The sequence below is a fragment of the Hemiscyllium ocellatum genome, chromosome 14, assembly GCF_020745735.1.
Source record: "Hemiscyllium ocellatum isolate sHemOce1 chromosome 14, sHemOce1.pat.X.cur, whole genome shotgun sequence".
Classification (NCBI taxonomy): domain Eukaryota; kingdom Metazoa; phylum Chordata; class Chondrichthyes; order Orectolobiformes; family Hemiscylliidae; genus Hemiscyllium; species Hemiscyllium ocellatum.
The window spans coordinates 16,838,818-16,860,783 of record NC_083414.1 but is presented as its reverse complement, the minus strand read 5'-3'; the positions used below and the strand labels follow the sequence as shown (position 1 = coordinate 16,860,783).

General features: G+C 44.1%; 1 protein-coding gene across 3 annotated transcripts in view; it reads left to right on the top strand.

Annotated features, from left to right (window-relative positions):
- The first annotated feature begins 7,279 nt into the window (after positions 1–7,279).
- LOC132822077 (monocarboxylate transporter 5-like) overlaps positions 7,280–21,966 on the top strand; it is a 96,922-nt gene continuing 82,235 nt past the window's right edge. For all 3 annotated transcript variants that reach the window (XM_060835097.1, XM_060835096.1, XM_060835095.1), the window contains exon 1: positions 7,280–7,394. The gene's annotated coding sequence lies outside the window, so the exon portion shown is untranslated. The remainder of the gene's footprint in view (positions 7,395–21,966) is intronic.

Below are 21,966 nucleotides of genomic sequence, written 5' to 3'. Positions count from 1 at the left end.
AGATTGACAGTTAGGACAAGTCACAAGGGCATGCTGAGTTGGAAGGTTGGACCTGGGATAAAGTGGGGGGAAGAGAGGAAATGAGGAAACTGGTGAAGTCCACATTAATTTTATTTCCCCTCCCCCTACCTTATTCCAGAAGCAACCTCCGAACTTGACACTGCCCTCATGATCGGTCTATCTCCTTCCCACCTGGAATCCACTCCACCCTCCTCTCTTACCATTACCCCCATCTTCATTTATCTATCACACTCTAAGCTACCTTCTCCCCCCATTTATCTCTCTACCCTCTTGACTCATAAGTCTTGTTCCTGATGAAGGGCTTATGCCTGAAATGTTGATTTTCCTGCTCCTCCGATGCTGCCTGACCTGCTGTGCTTTTCCCGCACCACCCTCTTGACAGCCTACATAAACTGTCCATATCTTTCCAAGTGTTTATGATCATTTATCATGAATACTGATCATTTAGGATTGGGTGTTTGCACAGAGGCTTAAATTGTTGTCTAGGGAAGAACTTTATTTTAAATGTTTAAATTCTGTTTAAAAATTACACAATACCAGATCATACAAAATTCCATGCAAGGACTGCCATAAACACTAGACAAACAGGAAGACAGCTAACAACCTGCATCCACGAACACCAACTAGCCACAAAACGACACGACCAGCTATCCTTAGTAGCCACACACACACATGACAAAACAACATGAATTCGACTGGGACAACACTACTATTATAGCGCAAGCCAAACACAACAGCCAGGGAATTCCTAGAGGCATAGCACTCATCCACAGATTCTATCAACAAACACATCAACCTGGACCCAATATACCGGCCACTGCAGCGGACAGCAACTGACAGCTGGAAGCGGCAGAGACAAGTCACTATAAATGCCGAAGGAAACATGACAGAAGCGCTTCATAGAAGGCTCCCAAGCACTGAGGATGTCACCTTGCTTGGTGAACAGAAACACAACAACGAGCACCCGAGCTACAAATCTTCTCCCAAACCTTAAAACAGGAAGGAGGTTAGCTATCAGGACACGCTGCCACCAGCTAGCCACAAAAAGACACGACCCTCTCGCCCTCGTAGCCCTACACATGGATGAAAAAAAACCCACCATTTCGACTGGGACAACAGATCTATCCTGGGACAGGCTAAGCAAAGACCTGCCGGAGAATTCCTAGAGGACTGGCACTCCAATCACAATGGCATAAACAAATGCATATATCTAGTTGCCATCTATCAACCCCTCAGAAAATGAACAGGAAATGACATCACCACAAACCCCAGGAACCCCATCCAGGAGAAAGATATAAATAGAAAGCAGGAGACAACAGCTTCGCTTCACTTAGAGGCTGCCAGGTAATGAAATGTCTGGATATCAAACCTACAGCTCAGTGAGCAAACCTACACCCTAAACCAGGTTATAGTCCAGCAGGTTTACTGGGAAGCACTAGCTTTCGGAGTCCTGCTTCATCATCAGGTAGTTGTGGAGTGTAAGATCATAAGACAGAATTATAGCAAAAGTTTACAGTGTGATGGAACTGAAATTATATATTGAAAAATACCTGGATTGTTTGTTAAGTCTCTTATCTTTTAGAATGAGCATGTTGGATTCAGTTCTTTCACATGTAAATCACAGAACATTTAAAAGTTACGTTCTCAAGTGAATTTAAACAATTGGTGTCATGTCGGCCCAGATAATGCATTTAAGGTTTGAGCTGCCCTGTGTGAGACTGTCTGTGCCACAATGTTCAGACTGATTCTGATCTAAAAATGGATTTACGGAATCTTACATGGATTCAAGCAGTTTTTGAGCAAAATAAAATGTAATTCTGCAAACGTGTGTGGGGAGGTTGGGGGGAGCTGGGGTCATGAATGTTTGTGTGTGTGTGTGTAAAGGGGTAAGTCTGTGAGAGGGTGAGTGTGGGGGTGTATGTGTGAGTGTATGAGAGAGGGTCTGCATGAGTATATGTTAGAGTGTCTATGTAGGAATGTCTGTGTGTATGGTGCAATGGGGTCACCTGTAGTGTGACATGAACTGAAGGTCCCACTTAAGGCAATCCCCATGGGTACCGAACTTGGCTATCAGCCTCTGCCCGGCCACTTTTCGTTGTTGTCTGTCCCAAAATCCGCCTTGGAGGATGGTCACCCAAAGGACTGAGGTCAAATGTCCTGGACTGCTGAAGTGTTCTCTGACTGGGAGGGAACACTCCAGTCTTTTGACTGTTTAGTATCCAATCATCCATTGCTGTAGTCTCTGCTTGGTCTCGCCAATGTGCCATTCCTCAGGGCATCCTTGCCTGCAGTGTATGAGAGAGACAATGTTGGCTGAGTCGCATAAGTATGTGCCACTTAGGAGGTGACCCCACACGTAATTGTATCTGTGTCGACCCTCTGACACGTCTTGCAGTGTCCACTGTGATAAGGTTGTATGGGCTTGTACTGAAAGCCTGGCAGTTTGCTACGAACAATGATCTGTTTGAGGTTTGGCAGTTGTTTAAAGGCGAACAGTGGAGGTGTGGGGAAGGTCTTGGCGAGGTGCTCATCCTCATTGATAATATATTGCAGGTTGCGAAGAACATGGTGTAGTTTTTCAGCTTCTGTGAAGTACGGGACAATGAAGGGTACCCTGTCAGTTGCAGCTTGTGTCTGTCTCCTCAGGAGGTCATTACGGTTCCTTACTGTGGCATGTCCGAGCTGGCTGTTGATCATTGTACCCCGATCTTATGAGGGCATCCTTGAGTACTTCCAGATGCCCGTCATGTTCTTTCTCATCTGAACAGATCCTGTGCATGTATAGGGCTTGTCCATAGTGGATAGCTGTTTTAATATGTTTCAGGTGGAAGCTGGAGAAATGTAACATTGTCAGGTTATCCGTGGGTGTGCGGTAGTGAGGTGCATGTGTCCAAGAATGAGACAGATAATAGTGTAGTCCATGGTGAGCATGATGGTGGGATGAAACTTAGTGATATCACTACGTCGTTGTTTCAGTGACTCCTTGCCATGGGTCCAGAGGAAGAAAATATCATCAATGTATCTGATGTATAGTATTAGTTGGAGGTCCTGCGTAGAGAAGACGTTGTTGTGGTTCTGTTCGCCGAGCTGGAAGTTTTTATTGCAAATGTTTCGTCCCCTGGCTAGGCGACATCATCAGTGCTTTGGAGCCTCCTGCGAAGCGCTTCTTTGATGTTTCTTCCGGTATTTATAGTGGTCTGTCCTTGCCGCTTCCGGGTGTCAGTTTCAGCTGTCCGCTGTAGTGGTTGGTATATTGGGTCCAGGTTGATGTGTTTGTTGATGGAGTTTGTGGATGAATGCCATGCCTCTAGGAATTCCCTGGCTGTTCTCTGTCTGGCTGTTCTCTGTCTGGCTTGCCCTTATGATAGTAGTGTTTTCCCAGTTGAATTCATGTTGCTTGTTGTCTGCGTGTGTGGCTACTAGAGATTGCTGGTCGTGTCGTTTCGTGGCTAGTTGATGTTCATGTATGCAGATTGTTAGCTGTCTTCCTGTTTGTCCTATATAGTGTGTTGTGCAGTCCTTGCATGGTATTTTGTAAACTACATTAGTTTTGCTCATGTTGGGTATCGGGTCCTTTGTTCTAGTGAGTTGTTGTCTGAGCGTGGCTGTTGGTTTGTGTGCCGTTATGAGTCCTAAGGGTCGCAGTAGTCTGGCTGTCAGTTCTGAAACGCTCCTGATATATGGTAGTGTGGCTAGTCCTTTTGGTTGTGGCATGTCCTCGTTCCATGGTCTGTCTCTTAGGCATCTGTTGATAAAGTTGCGCGGGTATCCGTTTTTGAATACCTTGTATAGGTGTTCCTCTTCCTCTTTTCGCAGTTCTGGTGTACTGCAGTGTGTTGTGGCCCTTTTGAATCGTGTCCTGATGCAGCTTCGTTTGTGTGTGTTGGGGTGGTTACTTTCATAGTTTAGGACTTGGTCTGTGTGTGTTGTTTTCCTGTGTACCCTTGTGGTGAATTCTCCGTTCGGTGTACCCTGTACTATCACGTCTAGGAATGGGAGTTGGCTATCCTTCTTCTCTAGTGAATCGGATTCCTGTGAGTGTGGCGTTGATGATCTGGTGTGTTTTTTCTATTTCCGTGTTTTTGATGATTACAAACGTGTCATCGACATATCTGACCCAGAGTTTGGGTTGAATTTGTGGTAGGGCTGTTTGTTCTAACCTTTGCATAACTGCCTCTGCTATGAGTCCCAAGATTGGTGATCCCATGGGTGTTCCGTTGATTTGTTCGTATATATGGTTGTTGAATGTAAAGTGTGTAGTGAGGCACAAGTCCTGTAGTTTAAGTATGCCGTATTTGTTGATAGGTTCCGCCTCCTGATTTCTGTTCTGTATGTCCAGTAGGTTGGCTATTGTTTCTCTGGCTAGGGTTTTGTCAATCGAAGTGAACAGTGCCATCACGTCGAATGAGATCATGGTTTCTTCTTTGTTTCTAGAGAAGAAGTCTTGTTCGAACCTGTGCACAAAAATATTGGCATATTGGGGTGCAAATTTGGTTCCCATGGCTGCTCAGTGTGTCTGGATGAAGAACTGGTTGTCAAAGGTGAAAATGTTGTGGTTGAGGATAAAGTTGTAGGACGGTGCTTGGAGATTAGCAGTTGTTGGTGATGAGTACTGAAGCTGTTCCCGCAATGCTGTCATTGTGGGGGATGCTGGTGTAGAGTGCTGAAACATCCATTGTGATGAGAAATGAGCCCATCAAGGAACTGGAACAGTCACCACAGAAGGACAACCAAAGAAGGAGTCAACTTGGACTCCACCGGAGGACTACTGCCCTGGGCTTGACATGCAAGCCCTACGCGTAAACAGGATCTGTTCAGATGAGAAGGAACATGGGCACCTGGAAGTACTCAGGGATGCCCTCATAAGAATGGGGTATGATGCTCAACTCATCGACCGCCAGTTCTGATGTGCCACAGCAAGAAACCATAATGACCTCAGGAGGCAGACACTAGCTGCAATCGACAAGGTACTCTTCATTGTCCAGTACTTCTCAGGAGCCGAACAACTACACCATGTTCTTCACAACCTGCAACACATTATCAATGAGGACGAGCACCTCCACTTCTCACCTTTTAAAGAACCACCAAACTTCAAACAGATCATTGTTCATAGCAAACCGCTAGGCTTTCAAGGCCACTCCATACAACCTTATCACAGTGGTCACTGCAAGACATGTCAGAGGGTTGACACCGATACCACAATTACACATGGTGACACCTCCCACGTGGCAGGTGCACATGGGACTCGGCCAACGTTGTCTCTCTTGTACGCTACAGGCAAGGTTGCCCTGAGGCATGGCACATCTTGCCGATGGAAGAATGGACATTGCACGACAGTCAACAGACAGGAGTGTTTCTTCCGCGCCCCCCCCCCCCCCCCCAGTTGGAGAACACTTCAATGGTCCAGGACATTCAGCCTCAGACATTCAGATGACCGTCCTCCAAGGTGGACTTCAATCCAGGTAACAATGAAAAGTGGGCGAGCAGAGGCTGACAGCCAAGTTCGGTACATGTGGGGATGGCCTCAACTGGGACCTTCGGTCCATGGCACACTACAGGTGACCCTATTGCACTATATACACAGACAGACGTGCGCATACACGCCCACACGGACATGTGCACACAGACCCTCTCTCATATATTCACACATGCACCCTCTCACAGACGTACCCCTTTACACTCACGCATACTCACAGACGTTCATAACCCCCATTCTCTCCTCTTTCCCCATCCACACGCCCCCCCCCCCCCCATACACACAGGTTTGTGGGGTGAAATAGTACTTGCAAAATTACATTTGACTTTGCTCAAAAACTGTTTGAATCCATGCAAGATTCTGTAAATCCATTTTTAGATCAGAATCAGTCTGACCATTATGGCACAGACAGTCTCACACACAGCTCACATCTTAAGTGCATTATCTGGGCCGACATGACACTAATTGTTGAAGTTCACTTTAGAATGTAACTTTTAAATGTTCTGTGATTCACATGTGAAAGAACTGAAACCCAACATGTTCGTTCTAAAAGATGAGAAACTTAACAAACAATCCAGGTCTTTTTCAACATATAATTTCAATTCCATTATACTGTAAACTTTTGCTATAATTCTATCTTATGATCTTACACTCTACAATCACTTGATGAAGGAGCCGTGCTCCAAAAGCTAGTGCTTTCACATAAACCTGTTGCACTATAACCTGGGGTTGTGAGATTTTTAACTTAGTACTAAATCCTGTTTAAATTCTGATTTGTTTTAGTTTGACCAAATGTGTATGGCGGTGAAGTACTGGCATATCAAGCATGACTTTGCAATGCCCTTGTATCCACAGTGTATAAGCAGCTTTCTCCTCGTTTAATAGTTTTTTGGTTCACTTTTTAACATCGGTGGACAGGCCATAGTAAAACACGAGAGATGTGCAGCTGAAAACAGCACCCAGCTAAACTGAATTTTAAGATTCATTTGATTGAAAACTAAAAAAACCTTTGATTTCTGTAAATATCAAAAGTCAGTTGGAAAAATGTATCTACAAATGGAAAATATGGTACACCCATCGGTAACCTTTTATTTTGATTAAACTGAGCAAGAGGCGGTCATTCGACCCATCATGGATATACTGGCCATTTGGAAAGCCAATTCAATTGCTTATCCACTCCACCACTCCTTCTGCAACACTGCAAACTGCGCATTTAATGTTATACTTGGCCACTGATGGGAGGAAGTGGGGACTGCAGATACTGGAGAGAGTGTGGTGCTGGAAAAGGGCAACAGGTCAGGCAGCATCCGAGGGGCAGGAGAATCGATGTTTCGGGCATAAACCTCGTTCCTGATGAAGGGCTTTTGTCGGAAACGTTGACTCTCCTGCTCCTGGGATGCTGCCCGACCTGCTGTGCTTTTCCAGCACCACACTCTCGTCCCATGGCCACTGCTGACATTTTGTACTTGCTGTTTGTTTGTTTTTCCCCTGTGAACTACGTTGGGTGAGAGTTACTGACGGCGGGCCGCTGTTTGCTACCTCTTCAGTGCTCGGTGAAAATGAGCTGTTTGACAGCTGCCTCAAACCTGCACTATTCACAGCGGCACCATTATCTGAAGTCCCGTCAGTGTAAACTGAGGGGCTATTTTTAACTGTTGTTATCTTTGGATCAGTCCTATTTTAGAAGAGAATTTATTTAGTAAGTGAATGAGACTGATGACAGCTGGCTGTTGTCTCAGACAAAAAAAACAACCCATTCAGCTCTGAGAGCGAGTTTGGGATGAGTAGCTTGGCTTTCTGTCCATTTTGTTCGAGCTGCCAAAGCGCGCGGAAGCTGAATGATGCTGCGTCTGGTTGCTGGCTATTAGACTAACTTTACCCTGACTCTTGAACCCAGGTCAGTGACTCAATGTTTACAAATTGTGTTTCAAACCAACACATTAGACTGGCAACTCATCATTCTGCAGCATTCAAATTAGTTGACGCGCGTGTTTACAAATACTCTACAATTTGGTAAAGTTTAAGATTCAGTGACAGATGCTGATGCAGATCTGAATTGAGAAATATTGTTTTGAAAACATTAAGGTTTAATTGCTGCCTCCGGGTGGGCAAATGAATCGAGCTATATCTTAAATGGACCCTGAAAGGTTAAACGAAAACAGAAATTGCTGTAAACGTTCGGCAGGTCTGGCAGCATCTACGCAGAGAAATCGGAGTTAATCGAGTGACCCTTCCTCAGAATTCAGTGCAAGGTTAAATTCAGTTCATTGACTTTAAACGCTAACTGTTTCTCTTCCCAATGATGCTGTCCGACCTGCTAAGTTGCCCGAGCACTTCCATCTTATACCTCAGATCTCCACCACCCGCTGTATTTTGCATTTATTAAATTCCTCCTGTGTTGTTGTTGTTGTCTGGGTCTACAATTTGCCCAAAGGGAGCAAATATTTAAAACAAAAGAATTCGGCAGTTATAAATGACATAAAAATCGTGCAGCGTTATCTCCTACTGTTGGTCAGCGGTGTTTGTGATCCGTGAGGCTGGGGGGGGGGGGGTGGGGAATCTGACGATGTGGCCAGAGTAAACTCTTGTGAAAAGAACCTGTAACTTTACATAGCTCCCTGAGAAACTGTCCCGTCTGCATCCATGTCTCACTAACAGCAAAGTGTGCTGCAAGAGCGTGGCACCATTGAAACTATACTCCTGGAGTTAACAGGGGAAGAGAAAATGTTCCAACCTTTGGGTTCAAATATGTTAAGCATTTAAGTCACCGAGTGTGAAAACATAGAAAGAGATAATGACGCGGTAATTAAGTAGAACTGAGCATCTGACTCGCTATTACCATGGGGAAAATCTTTTGAAAGACTCTGCTTATGTCATTCTTTATCTTTATAAAGGAATTTCTTTTGGCATGTCTGTAAGTCCCGCCTTTTCATATCTGCTGCTATGACTTACTGTCACTTTGTGCCGAATTAATCTCTGAAATGCTTCGGTATATTTCACCACTTGAATCACGCGGTTTTGTGATGTTTTCGACCGCGGTAGTTTAGTTTAATATTTCCAGTTATGGGTTTTTATTTTCGTCCATTTCCCACGTTCAGTTCCTACTTCGTATTGTCCAGTCTCAAGGCAGTCCTAGGTGCAGGTAGCGTAAAAAAAGACACAATTGTGCCGAACTAAACAAAGAGCTGAGAATGCTGGAGATGTGAAATAAACAAAAATGGGAGTGGCTGTTGATCTCAGCAGGTCTGGCAGTATCAGTGGAGAGAAAAATAGTTAATGTTTCCAGTCCAGTGATTCTTCTTTAGCAATAACGCTGCCCTCTCTGTACACATACTGCCAGACCTGCTGAGTTTCCCAAACACTGTCTGTCTTTGTTTGTTACAATTCTGCAGGAAAATGGGTGAGCTGATTCGGGACATATTGGCAGGCCAATTAATTTTGTGTCTGCTCGCTAAATTCATTCCAGCGTCCGAGGGCCAGTGAGTCATTGTCCATTGGACTGAGTCACAGATTCAGGTCAGCCAATCTCGCTGCCACTATTAGCACCGAGATTACCTCTTCTAAGGCAACAGCTGCAACAGTCCTACCTCGATAAGCCTTACAGATCACAACAACGTGCTAGCAGCATCCTAGATATCCCTGGGCCATGCCGAGGAACAACGAATCTTCCCAATCAGAATGCCCTTTCGTGTTGTTGTGTGGGGCAACTTGTTCCGTTGATTGAGTTTCCCCCGATACTGGTTGTCATCAATTTATATTGTAGAAAACCGTCTTTAATGCTGTCGGTGCAGAGAGAGGTAGGCGCCTTGGGGGATACTGCTTTTTTTCCCCTCCAACTCCCTGTTGATTTTGTCCCCGCCCTCTCTCTATCTACTCCCACCCTCCCTCCTCCTCCACTTTTTGATGTTAGCATCGCCCTTAACAGGCTTTGCTTGCAAACATTCAGTTTTCGGAAATATTTTATAAATATTTGGTTGTTTTCCTGATGGTCGAAGGAAGATTATATTTATGATAATGAACTCTGTTCACAAATGTGTCTTTTTCTGTCTCGCTACCGGGTATATGAAAAAAATTCAACCAACAGTGATTTGGGGAAAAGAAAAAGAATAACAAAACAAAGCCGGGTTCTCTCAAAAGGGCCAAAACATTCTCCAGGAAACTTGATTTTTAAGAAACATTAGAAGACTGTTTGTTGTTGCAGGAGTTGATGAACTTAGAGTCATGGAGATGTACAACACGGAAACAGACCCTTCGGCCCACCAGATATCCCAATCCAATCTAATCCCACCTGCCAGCATCTGGCCCATATCTCTCCAAACTCTTCGACTTGTTGGGAGACAAAATGGAGATAATTTTACTCTGTCTTTGATCGGAGACCTCTTGTAACTAACAGGCCAAAATATAAATTGTTGCCACTCCTCCATACTGACAGCCCTCCCTGTGACAAATGGCCCCAGTCAGCTGATGAATAAGATAATGTTAGCTGCTTAGTTCCAATAAGTCTCAGCATCTGGCACACTTTTAGATCACAATGACAACTGTCTTTCTGGATATAACTAGAACTCTCAGCAAGACCAAGAGGTTAGAAATCACTAGGTAAATGATTATGGTTACTGTTAGCAGTTCATCTTTTATTCATTCATGGAATGTTGTCATCGCTGGACTAGTATCTATTGCCTGTCCCTACTTGTCCCTGAGAGGATGATGGTGAACTGTGCTGTAGGTTGGGTAGTCCCTAATGTCATTAAGAAGGGAATTCCAGGATTTTGACCTAGCAACGATGAAGGAATGATGATATATTTCCAAGTCAGGGTGGTGAGTATTCAAGAATACACATCCTATCAAAAAGATAGGCAGGTGGGCAGAGGGGGGTGGGGTTGTCTTATGAGTAAGAACTGAAATTAAATCAATAGTAAAAACAAAGTAGGGTCAGAGGGTGTAGAATCTGTGTGGGTAGCATTGAGGAACAGCAAAGTTAAAATATACCATAGTTGGATTCATGTACAGACCTCCAAATAGTCATCAGGAGCCAGGGTGCAAGCTGGAGTGCTGGGATGGGAACCTAAACTGTAGTTCGAGTAGACATGAGGTTGAGAGTAGTCAGGTCTGAAATAAGGTTTCAAGGTAACAAGAGGGCACTGGCCAGCAAGAAGTTGGTTTGAAGTGTGTCTTCTTCAATACCAGGAGCATCCAGAATAAGGTGGATGAACTTTCAGCATGGGTTGGTACTTGAGATTTCAATGTTGTGGCCATTTTGGAGACATGGGTAGAGCAGGACAGGAATGGTTGCTGCAGGTTCTGGGATTTAGACGTTTCAGTAAGAACAGAGAAGATGGTAAAAGAGGGGAGGATGTGGCATTGTTAGTCAAGAACAGTATTATGGTTGCAGAAAGGACATTTGAAGGCTTGTCTACTGAGGTAGTCTGGGCTGAAGTTAGAAACAGGAAAGAAGAGGTCACCCTGTTGGGAATTTTCTATCGGCCTCCAAGTAGTTCTAGAGATGTAGAGGAAAGGATAGCAGAGGTGATTCTCGATAGGAGTGAGAGTGGCAGGATAGTTGTTATGGGGTCTTTAACTTACCAAATATTGACTGGGTATCTACAGTTCAAGCACTTTAGATGGGTCAGTTTTTGTCCAACGTGTGCAGGAGGGTTTCCTTACATAGTATGTAGACAGGTCAACAAGGGGCGAGGCCACATTAGTTTTGCTACTGGGTAATGAACCCGACCAGGTATTAGAATTGAAGGTAGGTGAGCACTTTGGTGATAGTGACCACAATTCAGTTATGTTTACTTTAGTGATGGAAAGGGATAGGTGTAAACCACAGGCAGGAGTTATAGCTGAGGGAAGGCAATTATGATGCAGTTAGGCAAGATTTAGGATGCATAGGATGGGGAAGAAAATGGCAGTGGATGGACATAATTGAAATGTGGAGTTTATTCAAGGAACAGCTACTGCAGATCCTTAATAAGTATGTACCGTTGGGCAGGGAGAAGTTGTCAAGCATGGGAACCGTAGTTTACTAGGGAAGTTGAATCTCTTGTCAAGAGGAAGAAGAAGGCTTATGTTGGGATAAGATGTGATGGCTCAGTTAGGGCACTTGAGAGGTACAAGTTAGCCAGGAAAGACCTAAAGAAAGTGTTAGGAAGAGCCAGGAGAGGACATGAGAAGTCATTGGCGGACAGAATCAAGGAAAACCCTAGGGCTCTCTATAGGTATATCAGGAAGAAAAGAATGAATAGCGTAGGATTAGGGCAAGTCAAGGATAGCAGTGGGATGTTGGGCGTGGAATCAGAGGAGATGGGGGAAGCGCTAACTGAATATTTTTCATCAGTGTTCACACTAGGAAAAGATAATGTTGTTGAGGAGAATACTGAGATACAGATTACTGGACTACATAGGATTGAGGTTCATAAGGAGACTGTGTTAACAATTCTGGAAAGTGTAAAAATAGATAAGTCCTTTGGGCTGGATGGGATTTATCCTAGGATTCGCTGAGAAGCTAGGGAGGAGATTGCCAAGCCTCTTTTTTTCATCTTTATGTCAACATTGTCTACAGGAATAATGCCAGAAAACTGGAGGATAGCAAATGTTGTTCCTTTATTGAAGAAGGGAGTAGAGACAACCATGGTAATTATAGACCAGTGAGCCTTACTTCGGTTGTCGGTAAAGTGTTGGAAAAGGTTAGAAGAGATAGGATTTATAATCATCTAGAAAGGAATAAGTTGATTAGTCATAGTCAGCATGGTTTTGTGAAGGGTAGGTCATGCCTCACAAGCCTTATTGAGTTATTTGAGAAGGTGACCAAACAGGTGGATGAAGGTAAAGCAGTTGATGTGGTGTATATGGATTTCAGTAAGGTGTTTGATAAAGTTCCCCATGGAAGGCTATTGCACAAAATACGGAGGCATGGGATTGAGGGTGATTTAGCAGTTTGGATCAGAAATTGGCTAGCTGTAAGAAAGTGGTGGTTTATGGGAAATATTCATCCTGGAGTTCAGTTACTTGTGGTGTACTGCAAGGATCTGTTTTGAGTCCGCTGCTGTTTTATCATTTTGAGAAATGATCTGGATGAGGGCATAGTGGCATGGGTTAGTAAATTTGTGGATTACACTAAGGTCGGTAGAGTTATGAATAGTGCAGAAGGAGGCTGTTGGTTACAGAGGGACATAGGTAAGCTGCAGAGCTGGGCTGAAAGGTGGCAAATAGAGTTTAATGCAGAAAAGTGGGAGGTGATTCATTTTGGAAGGAACAACAGGAATGTGGAGTACTGGGCTAACAGTAAGATTCTCGGTAGTGGAAATGAGCAAAGAAATCTCGGGGTGTATGTACAGAGATCCCTAATATTTGCCACTCAGGTTAATAGGGTTGTTAAGAAAGCATATGGGGTGTTAGCTTTTATTAGTAGAGGGATTGAGTTTCGGAACCATGAGGTCATGCTACATCTGTACAAAAGTCTTGTGCGGCTGCACTTGGACTATTGTGTCCAGTTCTGGTAATCGCATTATAGGAAGTTATGTGGAAGCTTTGGAAAGGGTTCAGAGGAGATTTATTAGAATGCTGCCTGGTATGGAGGGAAGGTCTTACAAGGAAAGGCTCAGGGACTTGAGGCTGTTTTTGTTGGAGAGAAGAAGGTTGAGAGATGACTTAATTGAGACGTATAAGATAATCAGAAGGTTAGATAGGTTGGACAGTGAGATCCTTTTTCCTCAGATGCTGATGTCTAGCATGAGGGGACATAACTGTAAATTGAGGACTGATAGATATAGGTCAGATGTCAGAGGGAGTTTCTTAATTCAGTGGGTAATAGGGGCATGGAATGTCTTGCCTGCAACAATAATAGACTCGCTGACTTTAAGGGCACTTAAATGGTCATTAGATAGTCACATGGATGAAAATGGAATTGTTAGATGGACTACAGACTGGTTTCACAGGTGCAACGGCAGCATGGTGGCATAGTGGTTAGCACTGCTGCTTCCCAGCGGCAGAGACCCGGGTTCAATTCCCGCCTCGGGCAACTGTCTGTGTGGAGTTTGTGCATTCTCCCTGTGTCTGCATGGGTTTCCTCCCACAGTCCAAAGATGTACAGGTTAGCTGAATTGGCCATGCTTCCACACTGTAAGTAATCTAATGTAATCTTTAAAAAAACATCGAGGGCCGAAGGGCCTGTAGTGCACTGTAATGTTCTATGTTCTATAAACCAGGAGGTAGAAAAGATGTGTAGGAAAGGCAAATTTACAGTGATCATGGGGGATTTCAATGTGCAGGTGGACTGACAAAATCAGGTTGGTAATGAATTGCAAGAAAATGATTTTGTGGAATGTCTATGAAATGGCCTTTTGGAGCCGCCTGTGGTGGAGCCCACTAGGGAACAGGCAATACTGGATTTAGTGCTGTGCAATGAAGCAGACTTGATAAGGGAGCTTAACGTGAAGGAGCCCTTAGGAGGCAGTGATCATAATATGATTGAAGTTACTTTGCAATTTGAGAGGAGGAAGATAGTATCAGAGGTAATGATACTAAAGCTGAATAAATACAACTACAGAGACATGAGGGAGGAGCTGGGTAGAATTGACTGGGAGAGGAGCCTAGCAGGAAGGACAGTGGAGCAGCAATGGCAGGAGTTTCTGAGAGTAGTTCAGGAGACACAGCAGAGATTCATCCCAAGGAAAATGAAGCATGGTACAAGGAGGATGAGGAAACCATGGCTGACTAGGGAAGTCAGGATAGCGTAAAGAGAAAACACATAATGTGGCGAAGGACGGTGGGAAACCAGAGGATTGGGAAGAATACAGAGAGCAACAGAAAAGAAATAAGGAGGGAGAAAATTAAATATGACGGTAAACTAGCAAGTAATATAAAGGAAGACTGTAAGAGGTTTTTTTTAGATCTATAAAGGGAAATGAGAGGGAAAAGTGGACATTGGACTGCTGGAAAATGACGCTAGAGAGCGAGTAATGGGGAACAAGGAATTGGCTGAGGAACTGAATAATTACTTTGTATCAGTCTTCACTGTGGAAGATACGAATAATATCCCAAAAATTCAAGAGAGTGAGGAGGCAGAGCTGAGTATGGTGGCCATCACCAAGCAGAAGGTGCTGGAAAAACCCAATGGCCTAAAGATGGGTCAGATACTCTACACCCCAGAGTTCTAAGCGAGATAGTGGAGGCATTACTGGTGATCTTTTATGAATCACTAGAGTCAGTGAGGTCCCAGAGGACTGGAAAATTACTAACATTACACCCCTGTTTAAAAAGGGAGTAAGGCAAAAGACAGAAAATTACACACCGATTAGCCTAATCTCAGTCATTGGTAAGATCCTGGAATCCATTGTGAAGGATGAGATTTCTGAATACTTGGAAGTGTTTGATAAAATAGAGCAAAATCAACATGGTTTCATTGAGGAGAGGTCATGCCTGCCAAATCTGCTAGAATTCTTCGAGGAAGTAATGAGTAGGTTAGACCAAGGAGAGCCAATGGATGTTATCTACTTGAACTTTAAGGCCTTTAATAAGGTGCTACACAGGAGACTACTGAGTAAGATAAGGGTCCATGGTGTAAGAGGCAAGGTGCTGGCATGGATAGAAATTTGGCTGTCTGGCAGAAAACAGCGAGTGGGGACAAAAGGATCTTCCTCAGGATGGCAGCCGGTGACAAGTGGTGTTCTGCAAGGCTCAGTGTTGGGACCACAACATTTCACTTTATACATTAACGTTTTAGATGAAGGAACTGAGGGCATTCTGGCTAAGTTTGCAGAAAATTCAAAGACAGGTAGAGGGACAGGTGGCATTGAGGAGGTGGGGAGGCTGCAAAAGGATTTGGACAGGTTAGGAGAGTGGGCAAAGAAGTGGCAGATGGAGTACAGCATGTTAAAGTGTGAGGCCATACACTTTGGTAAGAAGAATAGAGGCATGGGCTATTTTCTAAATGGGGATAAAATTCAGAAGTCTGAAGTGCAAAGAGCCTTGGGAGTTCTAGTTCAGGATTCTCTCAAGGTAAACCTGCAGGTTGAGCCAGCAGTTAAGATGGCAAATTCAATGATGGCATTTATTTTGAGAGGACTGGAATATAAAAGCAGAGATGTACTTCTGAGGCTTCATAAGGCTCTGGTCAGACCACATTTGGAGTATTGTGTGCATTTTTAGGCTCCATATCTCAGGAAGGATTTACCGGCCTTGAGGCAAGTTCAGAGGAGGTTCATGAGAACGGTCCCAGGAATGAACAGCTTAACGTATGAGGAACATTTGAGGACACTGGGTTTATACTCGATGGAATTTAGAAGGATATAGGGAGATCTAATTAAAACAAACAGAATACTGAATGGCCTGGACAGAGTAGATGTTGGCAAGATGCTTCCATGGATAGGAGAAATGAGGACTCGAGGGCACAGCCTTAAAGTAAGGGGACAACATTTTAGAACAGGGATAAGGAGAAACTTCTTCAGCCAGAGAGTGGTGAATGTACGGAATTCATTGGCACAGAAGGCTGTGGAGACATGGTCATTTAGTATATGTAAGACTAGAGATAGGTTCTTGGGTATCAATGGGATCAAGGGTTATGGAGAGAAAGCAAGAGAATAGGGATGAGAAACATGTCAGCCATGATTGATTGGCAGTCTAGGATCAATGGGCCGAATGACCTAATTTCTGCTCCTATGTCTTATGGCCTTATGGTGAGTGGCTCAGAGGGGTATTTGCAGATGGCAGCGTTCCTGAGGATCTGCTGCCCTTGTCCTTCTGGATGGAAGTGATCATAGATTTGGAAGGTGCTTTCTAAGGAACCTCAGTAAACCACTGCATTTTGTTGATTGTACATGCTGCTGCTGCTAAGCATTGATGGTGGAGGGAGTGGATGTTTGTGGATATGGTGCCAATCAAGCCGTCTGCTTTATCCTGGATGGTGTCAAGCTGCTCAAACGTTGTCGGAGCAGCACCCGTTCAGGTAAGTGGGGAATATTCCATCATGTTTGTGACCTATAGCTTGTAGAAGCTGGGTAGGCTTTCAGGATTCAGAGGGTGATTTACTCGCTGCAGGATTCCTGGCCTCTGACCTGCACACTTGTACAGCTGGTCCAGTTCAATTTCTGGTCAATGATAATCCCTAGGATGTTGATAGTTGGGATTTGGTGATAGTAGCACAATTGAACAGTAGTCAAAGGACAGTAGTTAGATTGTTTCTTATTGGAGATGGGCGTTGTCTGGCATTTGTGTCAGCCCAAACTAAATATCATCCCGGAATTGCTTCATTTGGAAACAGATTGCTTCAGTATCTGGAGAGTTGTCGATAGTGCTGAACATTATGCAGTCTTCAAAGAATATCTCCACTTCTGACCTTATGATGGAGGGAAGGTAGTTGATGAAGCAGCTGAAGATGGTTAGGCCTAGGACACCACCCTGAGGAACTTCTGCAGAGATGCCCTGGAGTGGATATGACTGATCTCCAACAACCACTTTCTGCCAGCCATGACTTCAACCAGCGAAGAGTTTTTCCCAGGATTCCCATTGACTCCAGTTCTGCGAATGTCTTCAATTCCACACTCAGTCAAATGTGGCCTTGAAGTCAATCTCACCACACTGCAGCAATTCAATTCTTTTGTCCATGATTGAGCCAAGACTGTAATTAGGTTGGAGCTGAGTGGCCCTGGTGGAACCCAAACTGAGATGATTACTGAGCAAATGCTACTTGACTGCACTGTCAATGGCACCTTCCATCACTTCACTGGTCATCAAGAGTCTACTGATAGCATGGTAATTGGCTGAGTTGGATTTATCTTGCTTTCTGCATACAGAACACACAGAGTTAGGGAGATACCAATCTTATAGCTGCACTGGAATAGCTCAGCCAGGGGTGCAGTAAGTTCTGAAGCACCTGTCTTCAGTACCGCTGCTAGAATGTTCTCAGAGCCGATGTAATAAATTCAGAAGGGGAATGTTGGCTGATGATTGCATAATGTTCATCACTGTTCATGACTTCTCAGACACTGAAGCAAATGCAACAAGATCTGGACAATATCCAGGCTTGGGCTGTCAAGTGACAAGTAAGATTTATACCACATAAATGCCACTCAATGACCGTCTACAATAGGAGGCAATCTGACCACCGCCCCTTGACATTCAATGGTGTTATCATCACCGAATTCCCACAATCAATATCCTGATGGTTACCATTGACCATAAACTCAACTCGACCTTCAATATAAACACAGTGGCTACAACAGTAGGTCAGAAGCTAGAAATACTGTGGCATGCAATCACTTCCTGGTGCCCCAAAGCCCATTCATCACCTACAAAACCTAAGTCAGGATTGTGACGGAATAATCCCCATTAGCATGGATGGATGCAGTTCCAACAACACTCAAGAAGCTTGACACCATTCAGAATAAATCAGATGGCTTGATTGGCACCACATCCACAAACATCCACTCCTTCCATCACCGATGCTCAGTCGCAGAATTGTGTAGCATCTACAAGATGCTCTGCAGAAATTCATCAACGATCCCTAGATAGCACCATCCAAAGCCATGCACTTCCATCTAAAAGGACAAGGGCAGCAGATACATGGGAACACCACTACCTACAAGTTCCCCACCAAGCCATTCTCCCCCCTGGCTTGGAGGTATATCACTGTTGCTGGAATTCCCTCCCTAATGGATTTGTAGGTCACCGAGAGCCTGTGGACTGCAGCGGTTTGAGAAGGTAGCTCACTATCACCTCCTCTCAACGGCAACTAGGGATGGGAAACAAGTGCTGCCCAGCCAATAGCATCCACGTCCCACAAGTGGATTTTTTCAAAAATCCATACTCGTTGCAGTATCCAGTACCTCCAACCATTTCTTGATGTCACATGTATTGAATTGAATCGGCTGAAGACTGATATCTGTAACACTGAGGACCTCTGGAAGAGGCCAGGATGGATCATCCACTCGGTGCTTCTGACTAAAGATTGTTGCAAATGCTTCAACCTTATGTTTTGTATTGATTTCCTGGAATCGCCCCATCCTAAATGATGGGGAGATATGTGGAGTTGCTTTCCCCAGTGAGTTGTTTAATTGTCCACCACTATTTATGACTTGATGTGGCAGAACCGCTGACCTTAGATCTGCATCTTTGGTTGTGGATCAGTTGACTCTGTCTATCACTTGCTCCTTATGCTTTTTGGCATGCAAATGGTCTTGTTTCGAAGAGAATACCTCATTTTCAGACATGTCTGGTGCAGGTCACAGAATTCCCTCGTGTACCCTCCATTGAAGCAGGATTGATTCCCCTGCATTGATGCTAATAGGAGAGTGGGGACTACGCAAGTTTTGGATTGTGTTGGAGTACCGTTCTGCTGCTGTTGTTGGCCCATGAGGTCTTATGGGTGACCAATCTTGCTAGATCTGTTCAAAGTCTGTCCCATTTAGTGCCACACAAGACAATGTAAGCTATTTACAACATGAAGGTGGAACCTTTGGTTTTTTTGCTCCTCAAAGTATTGTCCCAAATCTTCTTTGAGGCTATTCTCATCACCTTTTTCTCAAATAACTAAATTCCTGGATGTCCCTGACCTTGCAAACTACTTCTTTGCCTCTCACCTCCCCTTGTTCTCTGATGTGGAGACGCCTGTGTTGGACTGGGGTGGACAAGGTCAGAAGTCACACGAAACCAGGTTGTAGTCCAACAGATTTATTTGAAATTACAATCTTTTGGGGCGCAGTTCTCAGTTGTAAAATACTTTGGATAAATACTTCAGTTGTTAGTTGGTAGATGCACTGGACTGAGGTGTTAACTGTTGTCTGGGTTTATTGAACAGAACTGGAGTGATAGCAGCAATACGATGCCACTAGAACAGGGCAAGAAATCAGCTGAATTATGAATCAGTGAGCTATGTGGGAAGGCACAGTTGTCAGTTGAGGAGACATAAAGGCTCAGTTGTGTTACTTAACATTTGCAGACTGGGCTCACTCAACAAGATTGGCAGTTTGCCTGTTGTGACAGAAGGGTGGTTGGCAGCTGTGAAATTGTACCCAATGATGGGGCAGAGAGATGGGGGAGAAGGGGAATTCAAACACGCTGCGTATTCATTACTACTAATTTAGAAGTGAGTTAATCACCACTTTTGCCACTGCAACAGATGCTGTGCACCTTTTTATATATGTAGACAACGATTTCAAAATATTTTTCAAGTTGATTTTGGAAAATGAGTTGATTAACTATATTGTGAGAAATGTCTGCCATGTGTTACATAGAATTAAATCGAATGTACAACACAAAACCACATCATTTGACCCAGCTTAGTCTGTGCTGATGTTTATACTTCACATCTCTCTTCCCAGTCTTCCAGCTAATGTTCATTTTTTTTTCTTTCATATTCTGATGTAATTTCCTTTTAAAAGCACCTGAGCTGTTTGCCTTCGCCAGCTCCTGTGATATTGTGTTCCACTATCTAACTACACTGAATGAATACATTTCTCCTTATTTACCTAATGGATTTATTTGTAGTTGCCTTGTATTTATAGCCTCTGCTTTTGAATTCTCCCACAAGTGGGCAGAATTTCTCCACGTTTTCTTAATTTCAAAATATAATTTATTCATAAAAAAAACTTTATATATGTGTATACACATAGTCACTTCAGCAGAAAGATCTCAGACAGTGATCTTTCCCCAGTCCGCGTTGGCAGCAGCTGCCCCAAGATTTAGTGCATCCTTCAGCACATAGTCCTGGACCTTGGAATGTGCCAGACTGCAACATTTGGTTGAGATCAAATCCTTGCTTTGGATGAGAGTTTTGGGCATCTGAAGAGCATCTTTCACCGAGTTGATGGTCTGCCAGGCGCAGTCAATGTTTGTGTGTGTGAATGTCCCGGGGAGCAGACTGTAGGGAACGGAGTCCTGCATCACAGAGCTGCTTGGGATGAACCTCCACAAGAACCACTGCATCTCTCTCCAGATTGTTTTTTGCAAAGGCACATTGCAGGCTGTCTCACCCTGCCCCCTCCCCACAGCTGTTTCAAGGGCAGCATGGGGATATCTACCACATTCAACAGAATAATCTTCAAACACTCTCTCATTACTGCCTCTAGGGCAGGTTTTTCTAAAGAGAAAAGCCCCAGTCTGTACAGTCGCTGTCTTCTGATACCAGCCTTGTAAATCCTGTATGCACATTTTCCTTTCCTTTACATTGAGACCACCAAATCAAAAAAAAAGGACAGACAGGTGAATGAAATATATTAAAATCTTGTGAACATTTAAATAAAGTGTTCAACTTTGCATGATGATTTGGAAATGGAAAAGTATCACAAGCTATATTACGCTTTTGTAGTGGTGACAAATATGGAGCAATTAAATTATTGGAACTCACATCCTGTAATTTGGTTCGAGTGTGTTTTTTAAAATAAAATTAGTTTGTTTCACCTCCTTTACAATTGTTTCTCAGTTCCATCTTCCTCACTGATGTGACTGATCCTTTGCTTCTGTACAGTCCTCAACCCACTTCTGACCTTCTAACATTTGTAACTAATCATTTTCTAGGCATAAAGCCCAATAGATGGTTTCAGGAGACTGTAAGCATCAGAGATTCAGTTCTATCTTGGTGGAGACCTCACCCATTCAGTTCCAGCTGGTGATAAATGTTGACTAATTTATGTTGACTGTCTTTCTATTCCTTCTAAGAGGTGTGAGCATTGCTAGCAATGTCAGTTATTTAATGCTCATTCCTTTATATCATGAAAAGATGCCTGTGTGTGTGTTTGTGTGTGTGTGTTGGGAGGGGGGAGGGGAAGAGGGGAGGTGGAATATGTTGCTAGGAAGTCAGAAAGTCTGTATGTATTTATTTGTTGATCGATTTAGCTTCCATCATTCATGTGATATGGGTATCACTGGCTAGGCCAGCATTTATTGCTGATGCCGAATTACCTGGGTTTCTGGGTTAACAGTGCAGCAATAATACCACTAGGCCATCACTTCCCCGGGGCATCTCCCCACTCCTGTGGGCATCAAATCTTTAATAATTTGGAATTGTCCTACAGCTCTGTTGATCGCTCTAATAATGTCAGGCTAAGTGCAGGCTGTGCTAAATTACATCCTGCACTGTGAACATTGTGATGAGAGTGGAGGAAAGTGGCATGGGGGTGGGGATGGGGGGGTGGTTTTGGGGAGGTTAATACCATGGCGTATCCTGGCCTGACATCATTGCTGGCTGCACTGTGAAATGAATGACGCCTGGAGGAAGAATGCCTCATCTTCCGCCTTGGGACCCTTCAACCCCATGGCATCAATGTGGACTTCACCAGTTTTCTCATTTTCCCCTCTCCCACCTTATCCCAGTTCCAACCTTTCAGCTCAACACCATCCTCCTGACCTGTCCCACCTGTCAATCTTCCTTCCCACCTATCCGCTCCCCCCTCCTCTCTGACCTATCAGCTTCATCCCCACCTCCATCCACCTATTACACTCTCAGCTACCTTCTCCCCAGCCCCACCCTCTTCCCA